At 46.6% G+C, this 17,343-nt stretch overlaps 1 long non-coding RNA gene across 2 annotated transcripts; it reads right to left on the bottom strand.

The window, feature by feature from the left end:
* Window positions 1-2,352: 2,352 nt before the first annotated feature.
* Window positions 2,353-16,812, bottom strand: LOC132655782 (uncharacterized). 2 transcript variants are annotated; one of them, XR_009593625.1, is made up of 4 exons: window positions 16,520-16,812; window positions 14,774-14,878; window positions 4,797-5,050; window positions 2,353-3,762 (listed from the first exon to the last, which is right to left on the bottom strand). It is a non-coding gene; the product is annotated as an uncharacterized LOC132655782 (long non-coding RNA). The 2 variants fall into 2 exon arrangements; XR_009593624.1 differs by having other exon boundaries at window positions 2,353-5,050.
* Window positions 16,813-17,343: the final 531 nt, after the last annotated feature.

Genomic DNA, 17,343 nt, shown 5'->3' with positions numbered 1-17,343 from the left:
AGTCATTCTTTTTCTTGAACCTCTTGGATCTTAATGAACCTCGATTAACACTCAGATGCCTATTGCCAGGCCTACTTTTTAACCAGGAGACTAAAAAAAAAAACAAAAACCAACAACAACAACAAAAACAAAACAAAACAAAACAAAAAAAACAAAAGACAAAACAAAAAACAAAACAAAACAAAACAAAAAAAACAGGAACAGAAAGGCAACTGAAACCTCAAGGCTCCCAGAGCTGCTTTTCAGGGCATCTCTGGCAGTGCTAATGGTAACCAGGCACAGGACCAGCAGATAGGATGGAAAAACTAGAATCAGAGGGGCTCACAAAGCAGAGCTGTGCCAAATTCAGAGCATCAGCAACCAAAACAGAGGCCAGAGGATTTCAGGCATGGACAAGGCGACACTGCAGTGGTGTGAGTAGCAGCCTTACCTAAAGTCTCTCTCTTCCTTTTTTATTTTTTTCCTTTTCTTTATATTTTTGGAGACAGGATGTCGCTTTGTAGCCCAACCTGGTCTGGAACTCACTATGTAGCCCACAGCTCAGGTTTGGGTGCAATCTAGCAATGCTACTACTTCTGTAATCTGAGTGCTAGGATTGCAGGAATTAGGCCTCAGACCAGGTCAAATGAAAAGTGTCTGAAGCTTAGAGTCTACTGGAATGGAGTAACTAGTCAGCTGGCTCAAACAAATGCATTTCTGAACCATAGCCTAAAGTGTGTTCCAGTGCTGCAGCCAGTTTGCAGTCCAAGGAGGAGATAAAGCTGGGGCTATCACATGCTGTGACAGTCAGTGAACACTACAGAATATAGGACAGACAAGCAGAGAAGGCTGCATGAAAAGCAAGGGTGCACACTACAAACTGTCGAGAGAGAGCCTACTGAATATGGCTAACACAGAAGCTAAGGTTCAGGCAGCCACAGAGGTAGATTTGCACCAACCATCACCAGGGCTGGTGCTCTTCTTCAGGCCCTCTAAGCATCCCTTGGTGGTCATCAAAGATGTCAGCAATTGGTTCAAAGGGTCTTTTGCTCAATGCAAATGAAAATCACAAATGGTAGAGTGTAGCTTTCTTTCTTCTTGCTGGCAGCTCTAAACTGCTGTATTAGATTAAGAACAAGCAGAAAGAAATACTGGATGGACAGCCAGGCAAACAGTTAAAAAAACAAAACAAAACAAAAAGTTGGCTAACCCTGTGAAGACCATGAGAGGAAAAAGATGACCCTTTTTCTTTCCTGGGGGACCTTCAGTATTAATGCCTGTTCCCTGTAAAGTCCGCAGCTCAAAGATGAAACATTAAGTATTTTGATTTGTATACTAAATTAGCCATTGACATTCTCATTAAAAAATATATATGTATATATTCCTAACTTAACTTTGAAAGGGAAAGAAGGCAGTCAATACTCAACATACTCTTGACCAAGCAGGTTAAGAACCAGCTTTTGATATCCAGACTGTTCCTACCAGGGACTGTATAAAAAGCTATTTTCAGTTCAGCTTAGCTACTGAGCTATACCTTGGTTGTGACTGCCCTAAGCTTCAGTTTCCTCATCTGTGAAATGGGGACAGTTATTCCTACTTGCTGAGAACAGGCAGCATTCAGGGGCTGAAGCACAAGCATGGTACCTAGCAGAAGAGAGGTGCTCGGTAAGTGGGATAACTAAAAAGTAAAAAATAGTAAAAGTCTTGTATATGGTAACATGCAAACAGAAGGTTTCAGTTCAATGTCACCAACTCTGGGAAGCTGTCCCTGTCTCCTAAGTCAGCATGAGAGGTCGGGCACCCTCAAAGCTTCATCTTGTTAGTCTGCATCTCTCTAAACTTCAAGAGATCATTAGCACACACTCTACTTGCAGGTAGAGGCAGAAGAGTGTACCGTCCAGTGTACAAACAGGAAACGCTGGCCAGTTCCAGAAAGGCCAAGGAAGAGTGGATCTGCCATACCTCCAGCTGAGAGGCTGTAGATTGAAAAGTGGCCACGTGCTAATGAGCACTGTGAATGCCAATCACAGGCTCATGAGGCACGCTGAGCACTGGTGTAGTACCTGCTTTAGGAATGCTTCCCACATGCATTCTCAAACACTCCTCAGTTGTTGGACTCACATGGAAAGCCCTGTGAAAAACAGGTGTTCCCAGAACCCAGCTGCCTCTCCCAAGAAACTCCTATCACCAAGCAAAACTGTGTGGGACCACGAAAGCAATGTATTTTAGCATGGTGTGGAGGGTGGGTACACGTGGTGGTGTCTGGATGGATTTGCTCTCTGAGCCTGAGCACGCCTGTCAGGTGTTGGCTTTCACCACATCCTCGGTATTTAATAATTCTGTCCAGAGACTTATTCAAGCTCCACCATGTTGCTCCTTTTATCGAAACGCCTTCCTGCAGACAGCCTTGTAAAGGAGGCTCAGTGGACAGACGCCATGAAGCAGAAAGTATTCTCATTTTCTTATAAGGAAAGTGAGGTCCAGGCCCATTTGTCATTTAAGACAGACAATGACCTTGTCTCTCACATACCTCACACGCCATAGCTGCTGGGGCCAGATCGAGGCTAGATGGCTGCATAGCACAGCCCTCTCCAGCGACAAAATGGACACAGGCATGTAATGAACAAGGAAGGCAGCTATGTGCTCACACCAACATAGACGTATGCTTGGGATCCAATACACCGAGTGCCAGGGTGACTACCTCCCACCTATGTCTACCTGTTTGGGTCTTGCTCCAGTGAGAGGCAGAACAGTTACGCAGAGAGTGACTTGCCATGAAGAATCACATGGACTGGATTGAACTTGGAGAATGTTAGGCTCTGTAACTCCTGCTCCCATATTTGGAACATTGGGAGACCTGAGAAGTGACAGGACCTGTGAGGTGAACAGAGATGGAAACAAACCTCTATCATGAAGTCCCAGAAAGAGCTTGATTAGACCACATCTCAGATGTTCCAAGTAGTGCAATTTGAAGACAAGCACCCGTGCTTCTTCCGAGTTTTTCAAATCACATTCTGGATGCCCAGAGGCCTGTTCTAGCCAGCATACAGCATAGCCATGGAGGCTTGAGCAGGGTAGGCATCATGGGCTTAATGCTGACAGCTCTAAATGGGTCTGGAACTGTCTGTTCTGGTGCCACAGCTAGGACCTGCCAGACCTGGCATTCTAGAAAATTATCTGGGCTGATGCATTGCCCAGGCTTTATGATCCCTGCCTCCAGGACTGTCCCTTGTAGAAGCCTTTATGAAGCCTTCTCATGCCTGCTGCCAGTTTAACCATAGACGTCTTGGGGGCTGTAGGTCCTGGGGAGGCCAGAATGGTGAGACACTCCACTTTGACTTGTGACACAGTGTGTCTGCATCAGGAGAGACCCAGAGATAGAAATCTACTTCCTTCATTTGTCTAGCAGAACCATTGAGAAATGAATGTCAGGTCAAAGCTTGTTGTCAGTAGAAAAATGGCATCCCCTTTGTCCCTTCTAAAAGGTATAAAGCAGTCATTGAACAGCTGCTTGCTGTCATTCATTTCATCTTTGTGACAGCATGGAAAGTGGGTAGCATTTCCCACATCATCGTGCTGATGAGGAAACTGAGGTGCTGCACAGCTCTTGGAGGACAGGGACAGGCAAGGGACTGTGTCCTGCTCCTCTGTGTGTGAGGCACCTTCCACTATGTTTGTGCTTGGCATGTGACAAAGGCCAGAATCAGGACGGCTTGTCTCTATGTTCTAAGAAGCCACCTGGGGCAGTAGTGGTGGTCCATGGTGTAGTCGCTCCTGAGGCTGCTGTAACAGAAGCTGAGTGTCAGACAAGGGAAGCTCATGCTCAGTTCTAGAAGACAGAAGTCATGAACCAAGGTGTGGCCACGCTTCCCCTAAAAACTCCAGGAAGGTCCCTTCTGCTCTCCCAGCATGTGGGGCCTGCCAGAGTCCTCAGCTTCCTGGCCATCTGACCACTTCTCTCCTGTCCCCTGGCCATCTTTCCCTGAGTGTCTAGTGCAGATTTCTCTTTCTCTATAAAGACAGCAGCCCTGATGCATTGGGGCCACTTTATTGAACCCATTTTAAGGTGTTCACTCTAAAAGACCATGCTGTGCAAAGTTAGGACACAGGTTTATGTCCAGGTTATGTCCAGTTATGTCCAGGTTAGGACACAGTTCAGTCCTTAGAGAGAAGAGGTATTGCTTCCACTCAGGAGAGATAGAAACTGAGACTCAGAAAAAGAACCATCTCTACAGATAAGTGAAATATCAGGTCCAGCCAAGACCCATGTTTTTGGCCCCAGGAGGCTGGGCTGGGTCCTACAGTTCTGCCCTCCTCCCTTGATGCCTTTCACAGGGGGAAGGAAACCTCCACCTCTCCTGAGAGGAATGGAGGAGGGGGCACTCTGGACCTCTTCTCAAATGGCTTCTTCCTCAACATGACCTGACTGGGTGGGACTGCAGAGCTGTACCCACACAGCACAGCGTGACCTCAGTGTGCCACCTGGCTTGCCGGGAAACTTACTTGTTGCTGGGTCCCAGATTCTAGAGGATGGTGTCTGCATCTGTACATGAGATGGTCAGGGAATGGTGTTCCTCATCTATGTCTGGGAAACTCATTCATGTAGGCTACAGAGACTGTCATGCAGGCTACAGGGCCTGCTGAGGGTGCAAGGAATGGTGGCTGGCCTCTGCCCTTTGTAGAGTTGTCTTTCTGTCTCTGGTTTAGCTATAAAACCATTTACCGAGAGCTGGAGCAGAGCATCAAAGCTCCTGATGGTTCCTGCCCAGCCCTGCCTGGCTACTGGCAAGGCTGGCCCACTTATATCCTGGCCCTACCTGTCTCTCTGCACACTGATGATGATCTGCTAGCCACTCTGGATGGGAAGTTAGTTCTGGAAAGGAGGGTGTAGAAGGCACTTTAGTCTGTAGTTCTGGCTTCCGGCAGCTCCCATTTGTCTGAAGAGCCTGTGCTTTTTCACAGAGGTCTAGATATCTTCACTGCTTTCCTTCCTTCTTCCAGGAGGAATCCACACCGTTCTTCCAGCTACAAAAGGAACTGTCTCTTAAACTTCATGGAGTCATCAGCATACCTGCAGGAACAGGAAGGAACAGTGATGATGGGATGTCTATTTTTGCTCCTATCAGGATAGTTTGTTTCTGGGTATGGGATCTATGTCTTCCCTGCCCAGTCATGAGCTGAGAGAAATACATTCACATGATGTAGCCATTAAACAGGAACAGATATGAGGTATCATTTCCAAGGTCTTTGAAGTGACTGTTCGTATCTTCTGTTTACTATCTTATGATTGTTCATGCCTATCTTCTCTTTCGGGGCTGAAGGAAAGAGGGATGCTTCCCATGTGCTATATCATAAAGCAAATGAAATCCCTACTGGCCTACAAATGAACCACTATACAGAACTGGAGACCAGTGGTTCTCAACCTTCCTTTTGCTGCGACCATTTAATATAGTTCAAGTTGTGGTGAATTAAAATTATTTAAAATTATTTCATTGCTACTTCATTACTGCAGTTTTGCTACTGTTATGAACTACAATGTAAATATCTGATAGGCAGGATATCTGATGTGCAACCTCTGTAGGGGTTGCAACCCGCAGGTTTGGAACCACTGTTCTAGACGGTCACAACGCACCCAAAGCTGTCTTGCTAGGCATGGGGATAAGCTGCTGTATGCTGAGCCCCTGAGACTTGAGGATGCTTATCTAACATGACCTGGCCTATCTGCATAACACGATAATCCTAAGCCATAGACTATTTTCTTCTAGTACTGTTATACATGCTTCTAGGAGCTTCTGGCTGCCAATCTCTTCCCTGGTCAGCATGTTCAATATGAATGACATAAATTTCAATCACTGATTTCCCGGAGTTGGATACAAAGTTACAGGCCACTGATCACTGGACCTTTCTTTAGTGTTCTCGCAGTGTGGTCTAAAAGTTTCCCTGAAGGGATGCTGAACCTCTGGGTTGGCTTTCTCCTTGTCAGCTGAACATTAATCAACAAGGCATTACTCAGAAAACAGCACTCAGTGCCAGAATTCCATCCTGTGTGAGCAGGAGAAGATTCCCCAAGAAGTTGCAGCACCATTTGCCAAGATAGGACAGAGACAAGAGAGATGTTCATGAACTGTGATAGTGGTGCCCTGACAGTTTGCAAAGGAAAGGCAGCCCAAGGAGATGTGTAATGGACCTTGGATATTAGACTCTAGAAGGCTTCTCTACTGCAGCTAGATCCCTAATAATCAACACAGAGGCCTTTTAAAATTATAAAAGCTTTAAGGTACTGGGCAGGTACCCTCTAAGATATTTTGCTATTTCCCAGCTACACACACCAAGTTACTTGTCATAATTGTTCTTGCCAGGGTCGCTTCTGTTCCATCAGGCCAGCCCTCCTGGCCATGTGCTCATGGTCCTTGCTGCCCCATGGTGACTTCCTTCTCTCCAGTTTCCTCTCCTGCTACATCTTCCATTTCCTCTCTCTCCTCCTTCTGGCCTCATGGTCCTTCTGAGATCCCCAGGACAGGAAACCTAAGCTCTGGCAACTTCTCTTATGCCCAATTACAGGCATCAGCAACTTTATAACCAATAACCTTAAATTAAGTAGAGCAAGGTTTACACAACAAAGACCGGTGTACTTGAGGATGTACTTGTCTGGGTCGCAACAAGATTTTGGGGGCCAATAATTAGAACTAGAATACATAGCACCAGAACAACCCCGAGCAATTGTCCTTTTTGTCTAAATAAAAAGGCTCTTTCTCTTACAATAATAAAGAATAAATAATAAATTATATGAAAACTGTAATATAATAATTACATTCACAATGTCCAGTCCATTCCTATTTTGCAACTCAGGAGATAGTACTCTACTATCATCCTATCTTGGTGAATTTAGAGTTCTGTACCCAAATTATTTTCTAGCATAGCTTGTATTTAACAACCTAAAAATTCTATTTAGACTGAAAAATGTTTAAAAAAAATTTTTTTTAAATCCTAAACTACTTAAGCCTAATTTCAAGACTAAACTGTTTAGTCCTCAACTCCACCAGAGACCTATGAAGGAAGTATTACCTTAGTATGTCGGAAGAACAGCAAGTAGCTCCCAAAATAGAGAATGAACAGACAGCTGGCTGCCTGGACAGTCACCCAAAATTTCTCTGTAATATTGGAGCATCATCTTCAGTCTTCTGGCCCAGAATATCTATCTGACAGACGTGTTTTTGAATCAGGAATTATGAAGGACTTGCTTACCCTGTCTTGGCAGAGCTTGGCAGTCAACTTTGCCTGCATCTATGTGCTGTCCATTTTGGACAGCATACTGTCTGCAGAGGAGCAGAGGCATTTCTTTGCCCAATGGCAGCCTTCCACCTTTGAAGTAAACTCCTAAAGGAGATTCTTTGATGCTCTTCATCTTTCAAGTCAAAATGGGTGCTGCCATGAGCCCACATATTTCAATGTAAAAAAATCCTTAAAATAATAAACACATCTTTAAATGCCAAATTCTGTGGTTTCTTAGGTTTGTGAAGACCAACTATCCACAGCACATCATTGTTTGTTTTAGCACAAACATTGCTTGTTTTTAGCTATTTACTATCTGTTCAACCTGGGAAACATATTTCCGTGATAAACTAGTATTTGCCTGTTAATCTGTATAACTTAATTATCCTAAACAGTTTGTAATAGCAGGTTGTTGTTTTGTTTTTTTGGTTTTTTTTTGTTGTTTTGTTTTTTGAGACAGGATTTCTCAGTGTAGCCTTGACAATCCTGGACTCGCTTTGGAGACCAGTTTGGCCTTGAACTCACAAAGATCTGCCTGTCTCTGCCTCCTTGAGTTCTGGGATTACAGGCGTGTGCCACTGTGCCTGACTGTAATAGCAGTTTTTAAAAGGACTGGAAGCAATCTTGTATTTATAAATGAGTTGTATACAAGAGTTGAAACATATTGTACATATATATCAAGAATAACTTTAAATTGTATTAATATACAATAATCTAAACCAATGTAAAATATTTGAGAATAAAAATAGTTCTATAGTTATAAATTTAATAATGTCCCCTTTTATCCCTATTTTTCCTATATTATTCCTATATGATGTTCCTTTATTTCCCCCTTCTTCTTCTCAACCCCTTTTCTCTTACCTAACAAAGAAGAATAAAGAAAAGGAAAGAGAAAAATCCTTGAGTCCAAATTCCTATATCTAGTTTCCTCCCTGGTCAATACCATAACAGTATGCAACCACCACCTGACCTACCCACCCTGCCTGAAGGGAATAGAACCTCATTCTCTTAAAATTGGTCCTGCTGATTTGGGGTATAGTATTCCCTTTTTGGGGACCCAAGGAAATTGGAAAAATGGTTAAGTTTTAAGAACGCTAGCTGTAAATTGTTGTCTAGTATTTAAACGTAGTGAAAATGCAGGCTTAAATGAAGTTTTGACTAGAGCAGTCTGAAAAGCTGGACCAATGGGGATCAGCAGCTTTCTTTGAAACTGTCCTGGAAGCAAGCTTTGATGAAGGAGCAACTGAAACAGTCAGTGTGCGATTGGATAAAGCGGATGCTGGAACAGACATGTCAGCGTCTCCAGGATGAATCTTGTAAGAACTTCACTGGTATTTGGTCCTTTTGTTCTGTAAACATACAAGCTCTCAAACGTAATATACAGTTCTGAAATTACATATGCATGGGAAGTGCACAGATCAGTTCAAGATGATTCTCTGCTCTTTGAGCAGGTAAAAGACATCTATCTTTCTTTATAGCTAGTTTGTACTGTATAACCAAACTACAGTATAAATCTCCATCCTTGCCATATGAGAAGACAGGGTGTACTAAAAAGTCATGAGGACTCCATAGCCTCAAGATTTATTGGCTGTGCAAAGACATTCAGGCCTCTGGCAGTTTCAAAGCTGTTTCCAAGTAGCAGGATCAGCAACACAAGTTACCTGCTTTGTTGGTCAACCTGTAGTCAGGATCTTCGAGGGGTCATCCCCTATCAAACTTGATTTCCAATAGTTTGGATGTAATATATCACCTTTCTTCACCTGTAGAAAGAAATGAAAAATCTCCTCCCCAATGCAACATTCCCTGCCTTCCATTTTGAAGCTAAGACATCCTCGGTCTGATCTAACTGAGCAGTCCTTTCTAAACACCCAGTGCTTTTCAGTAGCTGTGCTACCTGTTTCATTGATTTTCCAAAAACTCAAAGTCAATAAAGTACCATTTAATCTATCCCTGGTATATCTATCTTAACCCCCTTTTTTTCTATGAGTACCTCTTATAAATTTTTGTTAGATCTTTTCATAATTACTTGACCTATAGGACTGTAAGTTATATCTGTAACATTTGTTTATGCCATAATGTCAAAAATGAAACAAAACTGGTGCATTCCACTCGATACAGATGCCGAAGCACCATCAGCCCCAATCTGCAAAGACACCTCCGAGACAATCACCATGTCTAATAAATGTTCAGCCTCAGCATCATCTTTTCTAGAATTCAAGGTAAAAGCCCACTGAATTCTAAGTATGTATCAATAAGTAGAATCTGGATTTTTAATTCAATATATTGTTTCTCCATGGGTTGCCATTCTAATTCCTCAAACCCCTGTGGCTTTTTCTCATCTGGAACTATTTTTTCTAATTTTTGTTCTATGGTCTCCACACCAACAATCCTTTTCTCATTCTCCTCCTTCTCTAAGTCTATCTTATTTTTATTTCTCCCAACGAGGATACACAAAACTACAATCGTTGCTGGAAAAATTATTTGTATACTAAGAGAAACAAACTCAAATGGAATCCAAATGCATTGTATCATTGTGACTTCTTCCATTTTTCTTTTTTTTTATATAATTTTTATTTAGCTTTATTTTATGTGCATTGGTGTGAGGGTGTCACACCACCTGGAACTGGAGGTACAGACAGTTGTGAGCTGCCATGTGGGTGGTGGGAGTTGAACCTGGGTCCTTTGGAAGAACCGACAGTGCTGTTAACCACTGAGCCATCTCTCCAGCCCCACTTCTTCCATTTTTCAACTCCGTGGTTAATTCTGCTCCCTAGCTCAGTCTAGAAGGCTGCTGGTTTCTGGTTCTGCCTCTCTGACCTGTCACTCGCTGGCTCATGTGGCCAGTCCTCGGTTCAGAGAGCAGCCTGCCTGGTGCCACAGAGCTGTGCTTGGGAGAAGTCAGCTACCATGCCCCCGGGCTCTGGTCCTAGGAGATGGCAGCAAGCCAGCCAGCCACTGTGCCCTGGGGCTCTGGTCTAAGAGAGACTGCAGTGCAGCCTCTGTTTGCTACCTTCTGCCGGCTCTGCTGCAGAGGTGGCTGGCTTCTGAAATGCACTCAGCTTCTGTTCCCAGCTCTTTGGCTAGGAAACCACCTTTCACCCAGGCCTTCTCAGGCTGTAAGCTTAAAGTCCCTCACGCACTGCGGCACTGTCTGCTCCCATGGAGACTGAAGGACTGCAGTGTGATGGGTCGGATCTAGAAGCTGTTCCTTTGGAAATCACAGTGGCGCTTGAAGAGCTGATAGCATTGCATCCTCCAAAGTTGGTGACGATGGCAGTGATGACAGGCCTATCTGCTTCTGAGATTATGGCCCCCAAAACTCTTGGAGGTGGACTCTCACTTCCCGTGGTCTGTCTTCTAGCAAGGGTTTTACGAAGCCACACCAGAAGTTTTTATTCCTCTTATACACGAGAACAGGCCAGGAACCTTGGATCAGTTGTGATGTAAAAGATACCCCAGAACTAAGAAACAAGGTTTCCAAAGTAACTCTTGGGTACACTTATTACACTGTTAGGAAATCCCAGCAAGCTGTGGCAAAATAAGAATGTTCAACACAATGCTCGCAACCTTACATCCAGGAGTGACAGCTCTGGTTATAGGCCTGGACCCTGCCAAAGACTTACAAAGAGCAGCAGCATGGCCCTTACCCTGTCATCTTCACACCTGGTTTTTAGAGTCTGTGACTGAAATGGAGCCAAGGGTAGAATGCACAGCCAGAGCCTTTGTTAGTCGGCTGCGGCTCCTAGCAGCGTGCCCTAGGACGACAACCTTACCATATGGAGCTTTACAGATGAAGGGCTCACGGGACACTCCTGCCTGGTGTTGGGGCTGAGATTAAAGCATTCAAGAAAACGGAAGAGAAACTTAGGGAATGCTCCATGGCGATGCAATGTTTCCTCAAGTCAAAGTGCTTACACTGCAGGGGCATGAGCGGCTAGGACCAGTGCGCTATCCAAATCTGTGCAAAGTTCCAAATTCTCAAAAAAAGAAAGTTTCATGGGTCATTTAAAGACTACAGGTCCATGAAAGAGAGCTTGTCAAAACTGACTTTTAAGTTGAACAAGCAGTAAGTAAACCTTCTAAGAAAGAAAGAGGTATGAGTGGAGCTGACAGAAGGAGTTAGATCTGTGTTAGGAGAAACTGAAGATGACATTAGAGAAACGAGGACAGAGGCCTCATCCACAGCTGAAGCAATCAATATTAGTGCACTCCTAGACCTCATCAGAAGATAGAGTTCTTGATTTAAAAAAAAAAAAAAAAAAAGGAAGATCCACACAGTCTTCATCTGAAGAGAAGCAGAGCCCACAGCTTAGGGTTTAGCCAAGGAAGGGTGGTGCGAGAGAATGCAGAAGTCTTAACTTCACCCTGACAGTAAAGCCTGGAAGCATACAGAAAACAAGACAAGTACAAGGCTCCATATTATAAAGGGTCACAGGAAGATGGCTATGCCAGGACCAGAAGGGCAGAGAGCCAAAGACAGACATAAGACCAAACCAAACCTGAAAGAACTCAGTCAGGAACTAGATGAGCCAAACCCACAACAAACAGAGGGGGATAAACCCAATGTTTGTAGCAAATAGGGCATTTCACAAGAAGCAGGGAGAGGAAGGAGAACTGCTAAATGTGGATCTGTCTTCTCTGGAGAGGACATTAAGAACGTGTCTGTTATACTATTCTCTTCTGCCCAAGACAGAAAATGTGGTATTTGAAGCCATCTCTGCTGTTAGCTGGAAACTCACTAACTGATCCTTTGCAGGTAAACAGATCGGCACCTGAGCCCTGGCTCGGACTGAAGGACAGAACCTACAATCTGTTCAGAGAACAGAAACCAGGACAACCAAGAAGAACGGAGTCAAATCAGAGAAGGGTTACAAAGGTTTGAGTGGCTGCCGACATTCACGTGCTTTCAGGGACTCATTGGTACAGGCCCAGGGAAGGGACTGTGCCCAACTGATTGGCTAATTTACAAGCCGCTGCACAAGTCCAGGGGGTTGGAATTATGGTAGGGGGAAACTGAAGGAGAGAGCTCCTGTCCTAGCTCACGAGGCTTACAAACTGGTTCATGGGAGAAGCTGCCTTGGGCTCAGAAACCCATAGACCTGCTCCGAGGGAGATGAAAGTCTTAGGCTGGTAGGCCCAACACTCTTCTGAGGGGGAAGGGCTGGGACCTCCAGGTTCTTCAAGACAGTGTTCGGGCACAGAAGTGTGCAAGTTTACCATCACGCGAAGGAACAAATGTTCTTCATTTGTATGAGCTAAGGGCTTATTCTGGAATGTAGGGGCATCAGGTGCCTTTCAACTCCTGTGGAGACTTGCACCTCTCTGCACAGGTGTCCCGAGCAGTCCACACATGGAGTAGGGTCTTCCCTACTCCTCATTCACTCACAAAGGACTCCATGTTCATGCTTAGGCAACACTCAATGCCAGCCAGCCTGGGCAGACATCAGTCCACGCCAGGACGCAGCAGCTCTCCTCCTCACTGACCTTCACCCAGCATGTGCTTTGATTTCTAGGTCCTACCCACCCCCCTGAGATTTCCCTTCCTGCTGGCCTCACATTGCACCTGCTTCCCCTCTGAACACACCCTGCACATCCCTGGTCGAAGCCCCTAAAAGCACCCTGTCCTGCCGCCAGTCACGTCCCCCACCAAAGGCCATTCAGACTCCACGGGGCTCAGCCAGGCAGTCCAGTGTCATTATTCTGAACGCAGTATTATAATAATGCATCATTTATAATCTGGAAATAATGGAACTCACTATGAAACACCACGCAAGGGATATGTCCCCTTGCTTAGTAGAAACAGCTCTTCCATAATTCATGATGTGCAAGTTCTAATGGCTGATGGATAATTTGGAAGCAGTGAAAGCACTCTGTGGCACCGACATGCTGGCCTTCAGAGTGTGTTCACCTCGCCTCTGGTGCCAAAGCTCCTAATTCAATCCTGCTCTGTCATTGTGGTCATCAAGTGAATTAGAGGGATGTTTCTGTCCCCAGGCAACCTGCAGGTCCCATCCTCACGGCACCAAAATCTCTCTGCTCTACATGTAAACAACGTTTAGCCCAGGTTTCAGGCTGAGTTACCTGGTCCCCGGCACAGAGGCCTTTGAGTCTTTGAGAGTGACCCTTCTGACTGAGTCATGGAAGTGGAGTTTCTGAAGACTCCGAGGCACACAGAAACCCCACTGTTCCTCTGTGACCTGGGGCTGTGGGGATGGCAGAGGCAGGTAGATCTCTGTAAGTTCAAAGACAGCCTGGTCTACATACACAGTGAGTTCCAGGACAGACAGGGATATGTAGAAGAGAACCTGTCTCAAAGCAAAATGAAACAACAACAAAAACTCACAAAATTGTGACAAAAGTTTCAGTTATCAAAAAAGAAAGTTATGTTGTTAACTGTTGCTAGCGTTCATGATATCCGTAAAAGGTCTCATTGTCAGTTTTTACCCTTTGGGAACAAATGCTCCTTTACAGTAGTCACATTGTGGCGATATTCCTTAAATTAAAACAACAAGAAAAATCGCTCCCACAGTGCATTCCCAGAAAAGGAGCCGAGAAACAGGCAGCTGCTGGAGGAGGCGGCAGCAGCAGAAGCCCAAGTCCACGGGATGACCTGCAGGAGGTGCCCTGACAAGGCAGGCAGCTGGCGCAGACCCTCCTGGGCCTCCAGTCTGACTCCAGTCCTTTTCCTATGTATCATTTCACTTCACCTCAGGGGCCCTCCCCCTCCCCCACAGGGCTGCACCCTTCTCTGGAGCCCACAGAGCCCCAGAGCGTCACAAGTGGACATTTACTCACGGGAGTGGCAGTGTAGCCCAAGCCCTTGGTAAAGGGGGGAGAAAGGCTTTCTTATCATAAACATCTGACATCATCGGCTCAGAGCCAGACAAATCTGTCCACTCAGGCTTTGTCCTGCTGGTGTCAGTGGGAACCGGAGCTGGAGGATTACCCCGGAGGCCACACCTGACATGAGGAGGACTCCCACCCTTCAGTGAACTCTCCACCTTGTGTGGTGTGTCCAGGGAACCCCTTTTCTCTAGGGCGTGCTCTGTGCTTCTCTTGGACGGCACTGGAGGGGAAGGCATTGTTGCTTTGAGACCTCACCTCTGACCTTGTCTTCAACATCAGAGCTTTCCTCCTCCACAGGAGCTCCACAGAGGCCCGAGTAGAAAATGGCTCATTTCCCAGGTTATTAGGTAATGAAAGATCACTTAAGATTTTTTAAAATCTTTTTAAAATTATTTGCATATGTGTGCATATAATATATGCAGATAAGTTCAGGAGCTCACAGAGGACAAAAATCAGAGGCACTGGACGCCCCTGGAGACAATGGTATAGGCAGTTGTGTGTTGCCTGATGTGAATGCTGGGAACTTACCTCGGGTCATCATGAAAAGCAATATGCACTGTTAACCAAAACCATCTTTCCAGCCCCAATGATGCAAGATTTAACCCCTCCTTAACTGGCAATTAATCTGTCACTTTACTTGCTGTCAACATAAAGCAGAAATCAAGGAAAGACTTACAGCTAAAAATCTAGTGAACACCAAGTGACCCCAAGCAACTGACAGAAACATCCTGTAGGTTATGCTTGCCCAGCTGTGATTTTTGGCACTGCAGTCAAAACACACCTGAAAGAAAAATGTTACATATTGCTAATAAATAATATTAGCAGGTTGTGTTATCTTATACAGCACAGTACACAGCTAGCTTAACAGCTGTCTAACATTCACAATTTAAATTCTGATAGTTAGGAACCCAACCTATTCCTTTGGTACTGTGGCAGCAGGCTAAGCTAAGTGTAGCCTTCCTCCCATTCTCTGCCTGTTGTTTATCCCTGTGCCACCGTCCTAGAACGCCATTACCTTTCACCAGTGACTTCCGGACTCCAGCCATCACTGCTGCATCTCCAAGATGGCTATGCCCTGATCAGGCAAGTCAAGTGCTGCTGCAGGTCTGACGTGCTAACAAGCAGGCCATGGCTGATAAAACAGTACACAGGTGCCATGGGCTACACTATCTACGCCTCCAAAGAGCAGGATGTACTGTTTTTCTAGCCTGGCAACCTCGACTCACTTTGGAGAACAGACTGGCCTTGAACTCAGAGATACGCCTTCCTCTGCCTCCCCAACGGATGGGGATGACAGGCGTGTGCTACCGTACCCAGTGGTGGAATCTGCTATCTTTAACAAAGCTTTGACATCTCTGTTCAGGGTACGATAACAGACTGTATGGCGTACTTTAGTAGATACAGCATAGCTGAGGGCATTCTGCCTGACCCAAGAACACAGACATACCTCATCAGTCAGATGGTCACACAGACGGTCACGGCCAGTGTCCCCTCCCCTCTTCCTCACAATGGGGTTGGATCCTCATGTAGTCTAAGGAGCTCAGATCTTACATACGGGCAGTATCTGAGATTACACAGGCACTGTCAACTGTTGTTAGAGGAAGGTTTTTGCTTGAAACAATGTCTCGCTCTGTAACTTAGGCCAACCTGAAACTTCCTATTTGGTCCGAATTAGCCTTAAGCTTGTGGCAGTCCTCCTGCCCCTCACACACAGGCTCTCGGGCGTGAGTCTTCTCTCCTCTGCACTAACCATTTGGCCCAATCATCCCCCACCTCTTGTGCCAGGATGGTCTTTGTGACCAGTCAAATGCGGCCAACTGTACAGCACACCACTTTCAAGAGTCGGTTCTAAGAGGCACCACTGTAAACTGGGGGGATAGGGGTGGCCCCCGCCTTTAATCCCAACACTCAGGAGGCAGGGGCAGGCGGGTCTCTGTGCGTCCGAGGCCAGCCTGGTCTACAAAGTGAGTCCAGGTCAGCCAAGGCTACGCAGAGAAAGCCTGTCCCATACAACAAACAAAAACATGGTGGCACACACCAAAACTCCCAGCGCTCAGGAAGCCGAGGCAGGAAGATTGGTGTTGGTCGCTCAAGGCCAGGTTGGTCAACATAGCGAGACACTCCCTTAAAGAAGAAATCCTGACTCCTCTCCACAGCGGGTCAACTACTTAACAATCGTGTGTTAAGGACACCTGGACAGCCCCGCGTAGAAACTCAAGGGACAAGGAACCAGGTGCGGCGCTAGCTACAGGGGAGCGCGACCAGCCGCGCCATTCAAGTGAGGCGCTGTTACTACTCTTCTCGTGACACCCACCAAAAGCCGAATCACCCCAGGCAGACACCAATCACAGCCAGAGGCTCGATTTCACCGAACTCGGCGAGACCAGCGAGCGTCCCGGACATCTACGGAGCGGTCACTCACCGGCGTGGGCGAACAGCCGGGGAAGTCACTCAGAACCCACGCGGGCGAATTCGACCGTTGGCGAACCGGGCGGCTCCTCCTCCCACGTCCGCCGAGGGGTCCCGGGCCCGCCAGGCGGCCGCTACCTGGTTGCTAAGCAACATGCGCAGGCGGTGGAAGATGACCAGGATGTCCTGATTGCCCGTGTCCCCCATGGCCACCCGCCGGTCGAGAGGCATCGCGCCGCGACCGGGCAGGACATCCAAAGAAGAGCTGAAAGACTGGCCACCTCACAGCGACCAACTGCCGGCGGCGCGCCCGGGCAGCGCGTGGAAGTAAGCTCCCGACAACGCCCCGCCCACCACGCCCCGCCCACCCCGGGGGAACCAGCCACTCTCCTTCCGCCTCTCACGCTGGCCGCTCTGGCCCCGCCCCAAGCCCCGCCCCCGGCGTTGCCTGAGCGCTCCTGGTTCTATAGGTCACTTCACTCCTGCTGGTTTGGCCCGGAGACGGTGCTCAAGTGCGCCTGCGCGAGGCGCCTCGGCTTCCCCCGGACAGCCGCTTCAGCAGAAAGCCGGGGCGGTGTTGGGGTGGGTGACCCCGGACTCTGCCCTCACGCTGGACTGTCACTGGTTCTTTTTGTCTTTGCAAAAGCCAAACCCTGAATCTGTGGTATAAAATTGTTTGTTGTTGTTTTTGTAGAAAAATTTGTTTTCTGCTCCTGGAGAGACGGCTCGGTGATTAAGAGCGCTGGGTGCTTTTCCAGAAGACCTAGGGTTGGATTCTCAGCATCCACAAAATGGTTCACAACTTCAGTTCCAGGGGACTTCACACCCTCGTTGGGC

This window comes from Meriones unguiculatus, chromosome 8 (genome assembly GCF_030254825.1).
Source record: "Meriones unguiculatus strain TT.TT164.6M chromosome 8, Bangor_MerUng_6.1, whole genome shotgun sequence".
NCBI classification, from domain to species: Eukaryota; Metazoa; Chordata; class Mammalia; order Rodentia; family Muridae; genus Meriones; species Meriones unguiculatus.
This window is presented reverse-complemented; position numbering and strand designations above follow the sequence as displayed.